Genomic DNA, 17,389 nt, shown 5'->3' with positions numbered 1-17,389 from the left:
ATTAATTCTTTAAAAGGTGAGCCCAAGAGTTGCATGATAGCATGGGTTCAGTACTTAGTCTCTAAAACTGAGAAAAAGAAAAACCCTGCATATATTTCAGTCCATTATTTTCATAAATATTGTAGATCACAACCCATAAAATTTATTACAGATTCATAATCTGACAGTTCAGTTGCAGATTACAGGATTTCATATTTATGATTTGGTAGTCCATATGCAAATAATTGTAGAGGTTGTTGCTGAAGTTTGATGTTGGCCAGCTTTCAGGCACCCACCCAGATACTCTCTCATCCTTTCTTTCTCAACAAGCAGACAGTAAGATGGAAAAGGTCATGGATCCTGACAAAGATAGGGAAATCACTTACCAATTACCAAAATGGACAAAACGGACTTGATTTATGGAAAATTATTTTAAATATTTGCAAATTAGAGTAGAATGGTGAGAAACAAAGACATAAATGAATCTAACCCTTCTTCCCAGGCCTTCCATTTCCCTCCTTCATTATGATTCTTCTGGCTCCTTCCCCCACCCCTGCAGGAAGATGGGGGAATGGGGTTTGTGGTTAGTCTATGGACCACAATAAGTTTCTCTCTGTCATTCCTTCCTCCTGAAATTTTTCCACTGATCCAAATGAGTTCTCATAAATGGCTCCAACATGAGCCCTTCTCAGAGGCTCAAAGCCCATATGGGCCCTCCACTGGCTGCTTAAGTTCCTTAAGGTCATGTCTGCCCACTCAATATGGGTTTCTCCATGGCTGTAGTCTGGACATCTAGCTGCTCTGCCACGGTTCTCCATGGGCTGCAGGGAACCATCTGCTCCACCATCACTCCTGCCACAGGATGCAGGGAAATACCTTCTCTATCACTGTGCACTTCCTCCCCTTTTTTCTCTGACCTGGGTGCTCGCAAGATTGTTTTTCACACCTTTTTTCCCCTCACTGCTGTTTTCTGTATTCCCCTTTCTTAAATTCATTTTCATAGAGGCACCACCAGTGCCCAGCTGAGGGGCTCAGATGTAGGTACAGAGCGTTCATGGGTCAGTTGGAGCAACGTTTATCACAGAACAGCTCCTGATCTCATACCCAACACCCCAACCACTATCAACACCCAGATACCCACACCCAGTGCACTTATGTACTGACAAATAGGTTATTTCCATACATCACATTGGTCTACTCAATTCCTCGTTCTCCCAAAGCAAGAACTGAATGTACAACAGCTATCATTTACTAGGAGAAACAATAAACTAAGTTCCCAGTATAACTGAGGACAGGTTTTCCCTCATACAAGCCACTACTGAACACATCAAGCAGGACAAAGGTGTTCACAAGCATTGATGTTTGCAAGGTTTGTTCTAAGAAAACTCCACATCATGCTTAAACCAGGTCATATTATATAGGCAATCTTTAGTCTGGAATAAAGACCTCGAAGAAATGTTTTTGTTTGTTTAGAGAACAAAATAAATATACAAAATATAAAAATAGCTTATCATATTCACTGAGGAACTCTAATACATAAATTCATTAAGGAAGCAATAAACATAATGCATAAATTAATTACTTTGTGCTTATCCTCATTAAATGCTACTTAATGAGTTAATAAGCTTGAAAAGCAATGACAAATTGCAAAAGTGCATGCACAGTACTTTTTTTTTTTTAATAAAGCAGCATGTCTAACTGAATGCTGAAACTCTGGATACAGGCTGGTAGCATTTATGTAAAGTGCTCACTTTATCTTCTATCCTTCATGAGCAAGCACCTTCTGCCACGAGTTTTGAATTTGTCAGAAAAGCATCAACTTTACGAAGTTTGACTGCCGAACGTACTTTTACTAAGTTTCAGAAATCACCCCCTCCTTAAAATTAATTTTGTACAAATTAATTTGTACTACAGGATAACTTCCAGCTTCTTGGGAAATGTTAATTGGAAATGTCCAAACATGCATATGTATGTGCACACACAGATAGACACAAGATAGGAATATATTGCCACATTTGAGAATTATACTCAGGCTTTTGTGGCCTCTCGTTGTTTGAGAATGAAGAACACGTGAATGTGTTGCCACAGTCACAAACTGTACAGAGGCCAGGCAGCACTGGAGGAATGAATATCCAACACCAATAAATACTGTAAAATTTGTGATGGGCTATGAGCACTCCAGCATTAACTGAGCTGTGTTATTAACATGCTATGGAGACTTGGTGGCCCCATTTGTAATGTCACAGATATAGATTGCTTATGCTCTCATTTTCTGCAGCACAAAGGCTCAAAGTCCTGTGTTCTAGCTTGTGATTTAAATAAAATAAAACAAAACAAAAAACCCACACATACACATTTTTCACTTGCTGTCTTCCCATGCCAAAATTGAGAGAAGATGGCAAACTCCATCCCAGAATACATTAGTCATATTGATATTATAAATGCCTTTATTTTAAAGTAAAATACAACATCTTCAAATTATTGATGCATTAATCAAACAGGATTCAGTGAATGTTTCAAAACACAGTCCTCTCACCTTCCCAGGACACCCACAATTCACAGTGAAACTACCAGTGCTACCTTGATAAAATATTTAAAGCAATCTTTGACCATTGCATGAGCAAACATTTCCCAGATAACCTTGGGATATTAATCCAATTTTTCAACTCTTAAACTGATTTTTTTAACTCCTTACTTAACTTAAGCAATCTAATCCCTCTTTGTAGGGACAATAAACTGATAAAGTATTCTGAACAAAGACTGTGAGACTTTCAGGGATACTCATTCCTTGGATTATGCTCCTTTTTCCAGGATATTAGTGTGCTTAATTCCTGATTCGTTGAGAATTATGAGCAATATCTAGCAAATTTCAATGCCTGTGATTACATACATACACACAGCAAAGCATTTTTCAATATCCTCCAGCATGACCAATCCACACAAGTAAGATCTCAGTACCAGTTGTCAGCATAAGAACGCTTTTTAAACAAAATCCAGAGGAAATCAACAACCAAAGCAGCATCAGAGAAAGCTCCAATATTAGTCTTGGATCACATAAAATATTTTTCATTGCTATGACAGCATCACTATAACCCCACAAACACAAAAAGAAGTACACTTCACAAGAAGGTATGTGCTGATATTACACAGCTACCAGAAATTCTTCCCTTAAAAGTAAATAACTCTGTAGCCTGATGTTTAAGCAAACCTTCAACTATTTTAAAACCTAGTCACTCTGCAAACAAAACCGTATATCCATCAATCACACTAAGTCTTTAGACACTTTCAATTGATTTTGGTCACTTAAGACTAATTCACAAAGGATTTGGAAGTCACAGCACAGCTAAATGCCGTCTCCATGATTGGATAAAAATGTGTATTAAACAAATCAAGACATACTCATGTTACAAACAGGTCCTCAAGAGTTTTGTGCTGACACTTAGGCAATAAAAGAGCTAATGAGAACAGCTATATTCTGCTCAGCACTGTTTAGGATACTAACAAATTAACTTTAGATGATTTGTCATCAAGTCCCTGCAGGAAGAAGCCACACTATTTAGGGGGGTGGGGGAAGAAGAAAGGCAGCATACTCATCTATGGAAGTCCTTGATCCCAGGCTAACTACTGTGATAATAGTAAAAATGATACTAGAAATAAAATTTAACAGGGAATAATTTTAACCATTTATCTCAGTAATAATCACGTATTTTTGACAGGGACTTTAACCTTCATTCATGTCTTCATTTTCAGTAGTCATGATAGTATTTTAAAACAACAGTATTGAAAAGGAATTTAAATGCCATTTGAAAGAGAAGGACCACAACTCATGGCTTCCCAAATTTACACAAAACAGCCAATGGAGTCACAAAATAAAAACTGGGTGGTAATGGATGAGAGTATTTGGGTTTTTTTTTGTTTTGTTTTGTTTTTTTCTGTTTTCCTTTAATATATCTTATTATCTCACTTTTGAACCATTATATTTGTGGAAGTTGAAAGGTCAACAGTAGCCAGTGGCAGCACCAGCTGGGAGCTAGAAATGGCTTGTAGTTTTCAGCTGTCAAATGTTGGCTAAAATGTATTAAGTGCCAATATGAAATGATCTGCAAATCTGTCGCTTTTTCAAAATTAGCAAGAAAAAACAAAGGATTTTGAGAGATCAGTTTGATGTCTGTTATATTATTATAGTTATATATAAAGTATTGCAAGTTGTTCAGTCTCACTGGTTCCCAGGTTAGCAGAACTCCCACCCATGTTCTGTGCTTAAACACCAAAGCAAAACAGCATTCTGTATCACACTTGATCCACTCCCCCTTAAAATGCCCTGAATGCCTTTTCTCTATGGCTGCAAAGTCTTGTGAAAGTAGACATCATCAATAAAAGGGGACTAAATAATGTATTTATTCTTTCAATGGTATCTATGACTTGTCAATGTCTTACCAGCAATGAAAGAAGACAAAAATGTAGAAACAATACTGGAAAGATGCAGGAGTCACCAAGTAGCTGATTGTGTAGCAAAACTACACAAATATTTTCTGGCTTTGGGTTCAATCTCATGCTTTATATACAAAACTGTAACTTTCATAAACTGGATGTGTCTTTCCCAGCAGCAGACTCCCTGTGAGAATTGTGTGTGCTTGAAATGAGAAGGAATTCACATAAGCACACCCAACCCACTAGTAGGACCTAAAAAAGAAGAGGATATGTTTCTTCCACAACTGTGAGTTCAGCAAATATGCTGCAATAGCAGCCACAACGCTGCTGTCCTTTCTGAGAAGATGAGCTAACATTGAAGCATGGAAGACACCCGGACCCACCCTTAGGCATTCCTAAGTGCCAGTCTCCTTAATCAGCACTGATTGAAACCTTTTGGAATGCACACAGCCAGACCACCAGTGCCACCATATTCACCACCTCACCCTGGCCTCTCAAATATTCTCATTCCCAGTGTGGAAGAGGATGCTTGCATTGAGTCAAGCCAAGGGTAGATGACATAAGTGCCTTTGCTTGTCTTTGTGTTACATTTTTTGGATTTCAAGACCAGACAACTGGTGCAAACAGCTACAGCACACTGCTGTGGTCCATCACCCTCATTGTGCATCACAAACCACACCAGAAAAATTTACCTGCAATGCAGTCACTACATTACACAAATGGGTATGTCCATGCATGGCTTGACACACCTACAAACAAGCTGGCAGAATAACTGGCTTTGTCCCTTCAAAATAGACCAATATTTTCCTTTCATCCTGTTTTCAGGGCACAGTATGTCCTGTGGTACTTGCTCTTGAATTGCTAACAAATTCAATCCTACTCACTGGAACTGACTTTTTTGAATCCTATGGATTTTCCTTGAATTACAGTATTTAAAATAGTAAGACCAAGCTAGTATAATGATGGTTTACTATATAAAACAGAAATGGAGCACGTTCTTAGCTAATGAAACTCCTCTGACTTAAATTTTGTTTTCCATCTTATTTGTCCCTGTGGACACTATCTAGTTCCCCTCACTCTTCTCATCTGATAGACTGAAAGCTTTTGGGGAGCAGGGACTGCCATTTATTGTATGTCTGTAAAGGACCTGGGCCACCAAAGTCCAAAGGTTTTGAAGTGTTGCTGAGTTTCAATGTCCATATCAAATAATGAGGATCTTTGACTGCTCTTTCTAGCAGACACAATTTGTGGTAGCTGTATTTAAAACTAATAAAAAGAAGTCTGTTTGAAAGTAGTGTTTTCCTTTCTTGGAAAAGTATAAAAAGAACAAACCACCTTACTCTGCCCTCTTGCACTGTTGGGAACTAGATTAATTACTGATCAGGTATTCAGGTCCACTGGAGTACAACTTCCCTCTGGCCCATGGAGAGCTTCAGCAGCAGCGAATGCTGCAGCCAGCAGGACGCTGCCCAGCTGCTGTGGGCTCTCCCTTTGCGTGCCCAGGATTCCTCTTTCTGCAACAACTGCACAATTCCACTAATCCATTGCCTTTAATAAAGCTTTGTAAGGGAAATGTAACATCAACCTCAGACATTCTCTGACTACAAGTTGAGGAAATATGATGGTGGGACATCACCATCATATACTCACCAATGCAAAAACTACCAGTTCTGTACCAAGGAAAAAAAAATCACTGTTTTTTGGAGGAAACAAACAAACGATCCTTCAGGATTCTGGAAGGAAATACCTGCAGCAACTGAGTATTAATGCATACAAATTCGGAAAGCCTGATTAGTAGTTACATCAAAAGGTGAAACACACAAAAATTTTACCCTGTGGATGAAAGTTACCATGAGCCAGCCTTAACTCACTGAGATAGGATTCCCTAGCCTGGTGAACAATTTTGGCCTCAAGGCACCAGCTGTCTATTAGACTGCCCTGCAGGTCCTGTGTGCTGTTTGTACACACATTTTCTTTCACAGGGGGAGAAAGTATATGTCTGGAAATATAGAAAAGATGATTAAATACCGAAATCTCAGTTGATACAGATTTGGAGTGAAACTTCTAGTGGCTGTTACCATCCACTTACCACTCTGCATATTAAGGTATAGTCACCATCAGGGCTAGGGTCTCTTTACTGGTAGTGCTCAAATTAAAGCCCAGCTAGATCTGACATTCAGGAGTTGTTCCAAGCCATTTCTGTTGGGAAGAAGGGGTTAGTTAAAGGCAGAAGACCTCCTGTGAGAGTGCTAGAGAAATGTCCCAGGCAAAGGAAGCCAAACTTGGCAGGGTCTGTGCCCATACTGTTGGTCCAGAGCAGACCCTGAAGCAATTAGCCAGCCAGCAATGCCTTGTTTACCCGCCTGTCCCTCTTCACAAGGAACTACTTCTCCAGCACTGGTAGGGATACTGAATTCATTAGCATATATGTAGTGTGAACAATCAGGAGACTTGAACCTGGGACTAAAGTGAGAGCCAAATTATTTGATGCTAAAACACACTCAGTGAGGAATAGTGAAAGGGCTCAAGGAAGTACCGGGCCACTTGACATCGAAAACAGTATCTGTGGTAGGAAGTAGAAGCAAAGCAGAGTAGCTTGCAGTGTTTTTATATCCTTTCCTTTATATGGCTGTGTTGGCACACTGGGATGTAGACGAGCATGTCCTGCTGGGAAAGGAAGAGATGTGACAGGACTGAGGAATCGCGAGCCCAGGGCACGATCTCGCATGCTGAAGTGGCTCTGGCTGTTTTGCATTAAACGCACATGTCCATGCTACCAAGCACACAGCAGCTCTGCCTATGGATGAACCATTTTCTTTTACAAAGACAAATAAGCAAAAGATTAGTTTAAAAGCCTGCTACAACTGTTGCACAATAAAAGCAAGTGACAAGCTTTTAGGCTTAATTGCTTCATCAGTTCAATCAGGGAATAAGGTGTTCTGAGCCCGAGAGCTTGTCTATTTCTTTTCCAGTTACATCAATTTAACTAATAAACAGCTCTCTCTCTCTCCAGATCTTATTTATATTATATTATTCCAGAGTGGATACAAAACTCCCCATCTTGCAGAACATTAAAAGTCTAGCATGTATAGAGGGAAGATTATTAAGTTTTAATTCTGCAAAACATGAACTTCCTTCCAGTACTAAGAATTAGTCAAATTTATCAGTCTCTGGGAAGAACAACTTTGCTCATCAAAACTGAGACAACACTTGAGAGACTTTCTCTGAGGAGAAAACTGTTATGGACACCTGGCTGATGGGCCAGGATATTCTCCACCAGGTTCTCTTCCCAATAGAAACACTACATAGATTACCTGGAAACAAGCTACCAAGAACACCTTTATCCTTGTAAGGCCACGCTACATTTCAGAGCAGCCTTATGGCTGCTCCAAGTTGCACCTTATCATCTCTGTTTATAAAAAAGCTGCCTTGGCTATAAACTGCAAGACCATACAGCCAGTAAACACTGAGTCCTCCTTTTCATCCTCTGAAGGCCAAAGATGACTGTGGTATAACAAGATTCAAGAATGTCTTCTCCACTAGGCAATATCTGAGCAGAATTTGATCCTACAGATGCACATTCTAAAGCCAGTCATTTGGGCTTCAAAACCTTATTATAACTTTTTTTGGAAAGCACTTGACACATTTTGTCTTTGCCATCATGTAGAAGTACTACTATTTCCTTATAGACATTGTCTACACAATATTGTCACAGAAATAAAGCTTTCTATAAATACTAGAAGTTAGCGGTTCTGTTTTCCTTAAGGGTGAATTTTCCATAAAAAGTCTTGCTCCAGCACTAATTGCAAAATTAGCAAGAAGCTTACGAGTAATTAGATTGGGGTGTTAAATCATGAACGTTCCTTAAATAAAACTCCTAATTAGGACACATCACATATTTATCTACAGTCTAGATCTGACAAACAACAAAAACTTTCCTTTTCTAGCTGATATCCAGGACACTGCTAGGGAAATACTAGGCACTCACAGTACTCCCTTCAGGAAGGCTCATTTGACTTGCACAATTACAGGCAAGGATGTCTATGCCCCTGCACTTTGATAGCAAAACAGACTGGCATAGTACAGAGAGTCATGGCTGTAAATTCAGATACCTACCACCAGAAAGATATTCATCTCTCTCTTTTGATGACACAGGAAGTCTGGGCACTTGCTCAGATTAAGCTTCTGTGATGGAATTTAGCTGCTGATACCATAAAAATGTAAATCTCTCAACAAAATCCCACCTTCTACATGGTATTTCTCAGACTCTAAGATAAATGTAGTTGGATAGATGCTTTTGTTTTATTACACCTAATAAAACACCACCTGACACAAACGCATCTCAACTGAGAATTGATCCACAATAAACTACTGCAATACAAACAGCAACAGTTACAACTTTTTTACAGCCCCTTTACACCAAAGGTACTTAACTGCTTCAAAACAAACCCCACAATGACACTGACATTCCACACATCCTGCAGGCAGTCTTTCCAAACATTTTGTACCTTGTTTGAATTTCAAAACAAAATAATCCATTTTCTCAGAAAAGCAAAGGTACAGATTTTTAGGTATCAGAACCATTTTTTTTAAGGTTTACACCAGTTTTTTTCAAGTCCACTCAATATCATTTCATGTGAACACAGAATTTCTATTTGCAAGAAACATTTCACCCCCAGTTTGACACTGACCATCATAAAAACTAATATGTCTTCTGAACCACAAGCAGTATCTTTCAGTTACCTGGATTTTACTGTCTGAAGTGGTTTTGTTCTATGTTCGTGCTGCAGCTGCAGAACTTTTTCTCTCAGCAACTCACTTGAGAGGGACTTAAGCCTAGAAGCACCAGAAAAGTTAGTATGGCTACCACAGTGCCTGTGAGGCTTTGTTGTTGAGACTGTTTAATTAATTTTTAGTCCAACTTTAAGCATCCTTTTTTATGTAACACCACAGTAACTAGCCCATTAAAAAAATTCATATTTGCTATATACCTTAGGAAAAAAACTCAGTCATCTCTTCCTACAGCACAAGGCAGCAAACTATTTTTATAATATTTTTCTGCTATTGCAACTTACAATAAAATCAATTGTTTTCCAGTGGATACATTCAACCCTTTGTATTAAAATATTCATTCAGACTGATAGAGATGTTCTGACTGAAAGCCGATTGGGTGGTTTTTTTTCAGAAAGAAAAAGTTTTGCTGAAAAAAAAGCCTTTCTGCAAATGGTGTTGCAAATCTAGTATGTAATTTTGGGGGAAAATGTAATGATCACAGATTTCAGCTACATTACTCAGCAGCTGAGTCTTCACGTTGTCACCATCAAGACCTGAAGCCAGGTCCAACACTTCAGGTTATACACCTTGCTTTTATGATCCCAAATATTTTAGGGAAGAGAAAAATCTTTCCCTGACCAAACAAATATAATGTTTGCATTAACACTTCCAGGAATTAGAAAGTGATACTTTAAAGTGAAACATTTAGAATGAACAAAAGCTAAAATCCATTATCCAACCCTCCTCTTCTGCATGTATAATAAGACATGCCAGGAATATACACACTAACAGCCATCAATTAGAACATGATTAATTAATAATTGCTCCACAAAAAGGCTGTGTGAATAGTTATATATATACACAAATATTAATGTTTATTTGATTGTTGTGAAATATCTCAAAAAAAGCTAAATTAATTAACAGCTATGCTTGGCACTACATGAAACACACACCTTAAGGAAGATTAACAAATCTAAGTGCAAAGGTTAGAGTTAGATGCCTGCCAGGATGGTGTTTTTATCTTATTGCGCAAAAAAAAAAAATTGTCACCTTTTTCAGAAAGATGCAAAAAAACTGTAATTCACATGAACTTGGCAGAGTTGTAAACCAGGAGGTCTGTCCCAAAAAATGGCAAGTATCTCCAGTAGCTGCTGTTGTTGCCACTATGTGATAACAATATACCCAGGTACCATCAGCTGCATCCCCAGCTATTGCTAATTTTGTGCAGGATTATAACATTTTTCTATGTTCACTAGCTACAATTATTTGAGTAACAGTCAGTAGCAGAAAGAAGGTGAGGTGGAAAAAACACATTGTGCAAGTGAGGTTTGCTAGACTATGATCAGAAAGTCATTAATAAACCAACACAGAGGATTGAAATGTTACTGACAGACTATACAGAGTGGACCATGCTGCTTTTTTGGGGTTGAGGTTTTTTTTTGTTGTTGGTATTGGTTAGTTTTTGTTATGTTTTGTTGGGGTTAAGTCAGATGAGAAACTCACTATTTTGCCACTTTTTATAGAACTGGACAAAGAAATCATGTTCACAAAAATCTGAATAAAAGCAGTATTTAGATTGGAAGAATATTTTCTGTTGTATCTCACAATTGAACAAAAAACCCTTTTTTGTGTATATGTGTATTGAAACTGCATACTTAAGGAAATCAGCCTGAAGTAACTTGTTGGTTAGGAGAATTATGTGAGACAGAAAAGGCTGATATTCAAATCTGTAATTAATCTCATTGATGTGTCCCATTTATAATGGCCACTTACTTTATGTTCACTTTGTCAGAGCTCCCATATCTAAGGTAAGAAATCATTCCCTTCCAAAGGAGTAAAAATGTGGTTGAAGCTGCTGTTCTGTCATTTTATGACAAAAATATTTTAAGGCAGCTTTAACCTAGATGTCCATTTTCCTTGATATGACACCCAAGCAGGGATCTGAATTTAGCACTAAGATCTTGTTTACAGGGGTGAATGCCAAATGCTTTTCATCTCATTATGCTGGTTTGAAATAACAGTACTACTTAAAAGTAACATAATGACAACATAAAATGCAAGAGCTCTTTCAAATCAGTGCAATAAACCATGATGGTCAGTTGCCTCAACCAGCACTACAAATTCCAAGCAAATTAAGCTTCATAGAATTGCTACTGTACAATTATAGAATATATGATACCCTGTGTAGACATATTCAAATAACTCTGTACACTTCCAGCTGGAATTATTTAGATCTCCCATTTCAAAATAGTTCAATGCTTATTCTTGTTACACATTAAATACAGGTTCTGCATACTATACATCAAACATTATTGCTAGTACTTAGAAAATTATTCCATAATTAGGAATCAATTCATAATGAAATATGATGAATTTCATAATGAATTTCATAATAATGAAAATGTATTATAACAGAGATAAAACATATAAAGCCAGTTGCTGTCTGAAAACTGAGCTCTGGCCTAACCTATGTAATATTAGACAATTGGCTTCCTCTCTGTTCTTTCCTCTTACAAATTGCTTGCTATACCTGTGTCATCTTTTGAAGCCAAGGACTGGCTTTCTCTTTGTGTAATGTGATTTGCAGCTGGGATTTCTGAATGCTACTACAAAACAAAATTACTGTAACGGTTCAGAGCTCTGCTCTACCGATCACCCTAATCCCAGTCTTTATTGGTACTTTTAATGGCACCCCTGCTGTTACAGAACAATAGCCCACTCAAGAGAACTTGTCCCATCACTTTGAATCTACTGCAAACACACACATATATAAATGTACTACTTACATAACATGCTTTTTTTATTCCTTTTTTTTACCCTCGGGCACATCTCAGATGCTGGCAATGGAATCTAGAATGTTTTTACACTCACAAAATCATTCCCAAAGCAAAACACCACCTAAAAGGGCTACTACTTCAGCACTGCCCCCTCGATTTTAGTGTTAAGTACTGATAAAAGTGATATCAGGACTATAAGCAGAATTTATAGGAGGATAGAAAGCTCAACAGGAGAATAGTCTCTTATAAAGTTGTGGGAACAGAAGTCGAGAGAAAACACGATCTGCCCGAGATTCTGCCCAGGAACAACCCACAGCAGGAGACAAAAGTTCTTAAACTCACTGTGTAAACACCTAAATTGCATCATACCTCTCCTCCTGAAGCATACGGGATTATCCTGATACGCTATTCGCTATCTTGCCAAAGGGAAGGAAAAGTCATTTTTTTTTCCCAGAGCGATCCTCCAGATCTGGATCCCACTGCCAGCAACCCCAGCCCTAGGGTCAAGCCAGGGCTGCTGGTATCCAGCCTCCTAGCCGCAAGTTTCCAATGGCGAAACCCGGGAGCAGGAAGAGATCCAGCCCGGCACGGCGGCGGGGGGACAGGGGGTGAGGAGCCACCTGAGGCGAGCTGGTGCTGCAAACCAGCCTGGCGCTAACATTGCTCTGAAGTCTTTCTGTTACCCATTCGGGAGGCACACTCCCACAAAAGATTGGGATTTAACCGATTGACACTACCAATGAAAGAAAATGTTTATCAGAAAATCGCCATCCAGCTGCCTGTCAGCACAGATTTCCACCAGCGGAGTGGCAGGATCGCGACAGCCTCTCCGCCCCAACCGGGGGCTCGGGAAGGGCAGCGGCGTGTCCACAAAGGGGCTGGTTTAAAGAAAAGTGTCCGTCTGACGCAGCCTGGGCTAGTTCTCTGCCCCCAGCACACAATGAGCGTGGGCCGAGCCCCGCACCGCACTGACCCCCGAGCTTCCCTGGCTCGCTCCGCACAGGCAGCGCGGGCGGGTCCTGCCGCCCCTGGCGGAGCACACCGGGGCTGGGCCAGCCTGCGGGACCGCCGGCCACGGGCAGGGCACGGACACACGGACAAAAGGGAACGCAGAACAGATGAAAAAGCATACACACCACCACCCTCTTCTCTCCCCTAATACTCACAAGAGACCACCAACCAAATCCGTCTGCAAAAGGCGCCTCCTCATCAGCCCGCTCCCGGTACGGGAGACCTGCGGGGCATGCCCCCGCTGCGGTGTGCGCCTGCCGGGCGCCCGCCGCCCTCCTCCCTCCCTCCCTCCCGAGGGTGGCACTCACCTCGGGGGAACGAGGCCGGGCTGAAGGGCCGCCTCTGACGGCGCCGGGCAGCGGCGGTGCGGCGGGGCGAGGCACACTTCCACTTACTCTGTCTTTGCCGTGCCGAGCCGAGCCGAGCCGAGCCGCACCGCCCCTGCCTCCCCCGGCACTCCTCCCCGCCCGCCCCTCGCCGCCGCCTCCCCGCGATGCGAGGCGAAGCGAAGCGAAGGGAGGGATGCGGAGGGATGCGAAGCGGTGCCCAGCTGCCGGGCCGGCCGGGGGTGGTTCTCCCGGCACCGCCCCGCCCCGCTACCTGCCGGGGCAGCCCGGGGGCGACGAGGCGGTTCAGAGGAGACATCCCGCACACCAGCAGTCACCCCGCCAAACCCCTCTTGCGTCCCTCTGCCTCCCTTTGCAGTACTCACCTGCTGTTCCCGCATCTCACTTGGCCCCGCGGGGCACGCCGCAAAGGGCTGATGCTTTTTCGGGGTTTGACATGCTTTGTCCGCCCCTCTCCTTCGGTAAACTGCTCGGAAGAAGTCCGGGAAGGCTGTGTGTGGGAGCAGTCTACATGTACTTCAACACAACAAAGACCCACTTGATTCCCTACTGGCACCTAATGTCCAACAAAAAAGAAACACTGGGAATGTCATAATTATCATCCCGTGAAATGGATGCAAAATCAACACTTCTTACGAGGTTGTACTTACAGAACAAAGGGCAGCTTGGATGCGTCTGTTTCTATCCCGGTACTGTAAGCAGCTTGCTCACGCCCTACTACTGCTTTAGAGCTCTGTTTCCTGGCACTGTAGGTAGAAGTCTTGCAAAAACATAAAGGCAGGGAAGTTACAAGTCACAGTGATAGTCTTTTGCCACCTTGTTGAGTAAGGAGACTGGTTGTTAAGATATTTTGCCCACAGATGAGTACCCTGCCTAACTTCTAGCTAAAGTGCGCAGCAGAACATCTTTTTTCAATGAAGGTTTAACAGGAAGCATCCTAGCAAAGTCCTCACTTGACACTGCCCTACACAACACACACTATGTAGTCTTCCACTACATCCTCTCAACAGGAGCCATCTTTGCTGTCCTAGCAGGATTCACCCACTGATTTTCTCTGTTTGCAGGGTATAGCCTACACCCCACATGGCCAAAACTTACTTCAGGGTTGTATCTACAGCAGAAAGCACTACCTGCTCCCACAACCCTTTCTAGACCTAGCTGGCATGCCAAATATACACAGAATATCCACATACCCACACACTATGAAATGCTATAGAATATAAATTCCTACATATTAGATTACCCTTCACTTGGTCTTGAATGGTCCCTGCTTACCTGATGATGTCACCTGCACTACTGACTCAGGTTTGGTTGTATGGGCTATAAGCAGCTGTCCCTCATTTAAAGCTCGGTTGTGATCCACGTGTAAGTAGTCCACGTCTGAAACACACTCAAGGTTTTCCAGAGAAGCTCAAGCTATGAATCGTGAATCTGATCACAGCTATCTTCACATGAAATTATAGGGATCTGGTATGCAACTGAACAGTTAGTGTCCCTGTAGCCAGGTTAGATACAGGCAGCAGGGGGTGTGGAGTGCAGTCTTGAGGACAGCACGCACTTCCCTACATCTAGAAGCTGAACCAGCACACAAGAGTGAAGAAGCTATGAGGATTGAAAGAAAGGACAGCCTAGTCTTTAACTTTGTGATTGTGTAATCAATTAGGAAATATTCTCCCAGAATAGTTTTTTATGCTGGTATTGCACACTATACGTATCAGAATTTAGACCTTCATTCAGACTCCTGCAGGTTAAATCCTTGAATGTCTTCTGTTTCCTTGACTTTGAATTCTGGCTGCCTTCTGTCAGTAGCACTTTCTTCCTAAGTGGACTGAAACCCCCTGAGGCTAAGGAAGGTCTTCAATGGCTCTTTGCTTGTTTACCAAGCCCTCTAAATAATCAATGATTATGCAAATGCAAGGCAATTTCTTCCTTGTGCTCTGTAAGCAACTCTCATGTATAAAATCTGTCATCTCCTATTGATTTTAACTCAGTACAGAAAGACCGATGTCTCAGGTAGAAAGGATCGCCTAGATTTGTGATATCTATTTTTTTTCCTTTGACTTTTTCTGTAATGCAGATTTATTCTAGCGCCACCTTCTCTGTTTAAGGGACTAGGGGCTAAACATCTAAAATGGAAATGAAGCAATGGTTGTGTAAAGTACCTCAGCAAAGTACTTTAAAGCCAGTATTTCATGTCAAAGTGAAATTGTTGCCAGTAGTACTGAGATAAGCCCCATTATTGCAAACACTGACATTCAAAAGTTTATTTACTAAGCCAATTGTGTTTCAAATCATTGAGGTGTGTCATGTGAGACAAAACAGAGAGGAAAATCCCTGCAAACTGAAAGACTTCCTCAAAAGTGAAAGCTGGAAAAGTTACAAAATAATCACAACTATGTATCTAGAAATGAACAAGCAATTAATTTTTTTGTTTTTGGAAGAAGAGAAAGGGAGCACTGGTATGAAAAAAATGTTTATATCTTAGTGTTTGCTGGTGCCTCCTTCACTGAAAAGAAAGAAATGTTTAGATGCCACAGAAGGAGACTCCAGCACTAAATTAGTTTGCTGTTTCCCCTGAAGATGTACATTTACAATGCAGCTAAGCTGGTTTGGGAGCTATTTGTTGTCTTAAAGGTGGCAGTCCTGCTCTTAATGCTTCCTCTGTTGGAGCAAAATTTGAAGAAAGCTAAACGTTTTACCATAGCTAGTTTAGATGCTTGAAAATGTTCTCTGAGAGTCACTGCTGGGTAGATGAAAAGGAAGCAGAGAGCAAGCAGCTGTAGGGCCAGCAAAAGGAGATGGGGTTGCCCTGGGACTGTAGCAGGCAGACACCAGTTTGACTGAACTGTCTTGTGAAATTCACCTTCATAGGAAAAGCTCAGAAAAGACTGTACATTAAATCTGTTCTTCTTATGATATTATTTACATAATTCTGGCTCAATGAGCTGCTAAAGATAAAGAAAGATTCTGTTCCTTTGTGGTTAAGGCACACTATCAGGCTGAGGGAAGACCTCACTTCTGGTGCTTCCTTGAAGAATTGATCCTAGATAATCAAAGAAGGCACCAAACCAAGGTCGCCCTATTTCCCCAGTGTCCTCAGTCATTCCTCCTGCATCAAATTCTCTAGCTCCAAATTCCAGTGCCACACAGAAATACATGCCCAACTCTCAACACATTGGCACTGAAAGCATCTGCATGACAACATAATCCCAGCAGCAGTGCTGCTCTGTGTGGTTCCTGTACCCAAGCTACCACTGCTGGCTCTGCAGGACACAGAACTCTGCTGGGTAGATGTACTGTTTTCCATCAGGCAAACCATATGAAAATATAACTCTAACAGTTAATAAAATATTGGATTATTCCACTAAACTGGCAACATTTCATTAAAATAGCAATATTAAATCTGTTTCCACAGCTGATGCTTCTTCTATTAGAAGACCTCAAAGGTCAGTTTATCATCTAATGCATATAAAGCTTCCCATTTTTTAGTTTGCTGACATAAAAACATGCACAACTCTTTTTTTGTAAAGCCACAAATTAGAAGGAAGGCAATAAAAATTCCCCACATCGATATTTGAAGTTAGTGATGTTTACTGTAAGAATGATTTAGCAGACTAAAAAACCCCAAAATTTGGATAAAATCTTTGTAATGGTGAGCTAACCACCCACTTGTGTTAACTGCATCTAAGCAAACTCCAATATGAGCAGAAAGTTACTTAAGTACAATTTCCAATCTTTGTGTATTCTACAAAGAATGATATTGCAGTTCATTCATTCATTCTTGTATTGATAGTTATGAATCTAAATTGCTGTCACATTTGACACTACCCTTCAAACACATCATCGCTCCTTGCTTCTCCCCCAGAGCACTGTCACTATATATCATCAGGGGATGAAATTCTGAATCAGAAGGAATTTGAAGTAGTTTGAAATAATCAGTTCATTTCTGTAAGCTACTGTTGGTAGGAAATTCCAGTGTGGGTCCACACAGTATTTTTACAAGTAAAAGCCTAGAGAGATTCCGTAAGAAAATATGGTCATTCCTACAACATAAGTTTTACCAAAATGCCA

At 40.8% G+C, this 17,389-nt stretch overlaps 1 protein-coding gene across 1 annotated transcript in view; it reads right to left on the bottom strand.

Moving 5' to 3' along the window:
- Nucleotides 1-13,335, bottom strand: part of MYO16 (myosin XVI) — a 353,672-nt gene extending 340,337 nt beyond the window's left edge. The window contains exon 1 of the mRNA XM_053935810.1: nt 13,280-13,335. The gene's annotated coding sequence lies outside the window, so the exon portion shown is untranslated. The remainder of the gene's footprint in view (nt 1-13,279) is intronic.
- Nucleotides 13,336-17,389: the final 4,054 nt, after the last annotated feature.

The sequence above is a fragment of the Vidua chalybeata genome, chromosome 2, assembly GCF_026979565.1.
Source record: "Vidua chalybeata isolate OUT-0048 chromosome 2, bVidCha1 merged haplotype, whole genome shotgun sequence".
NCBI classification, from domain to species: Eukaryota; Metazoa; Chordata; class Aves; order Passeriformes; family Viduidae; genus Vidua; species Vidua chalybeata.
The sequence above is the reverse complement of the archived record's forward strand: the minus strand, read 5'-3'. Positions and strand labels throughout refer to the sequence as shown.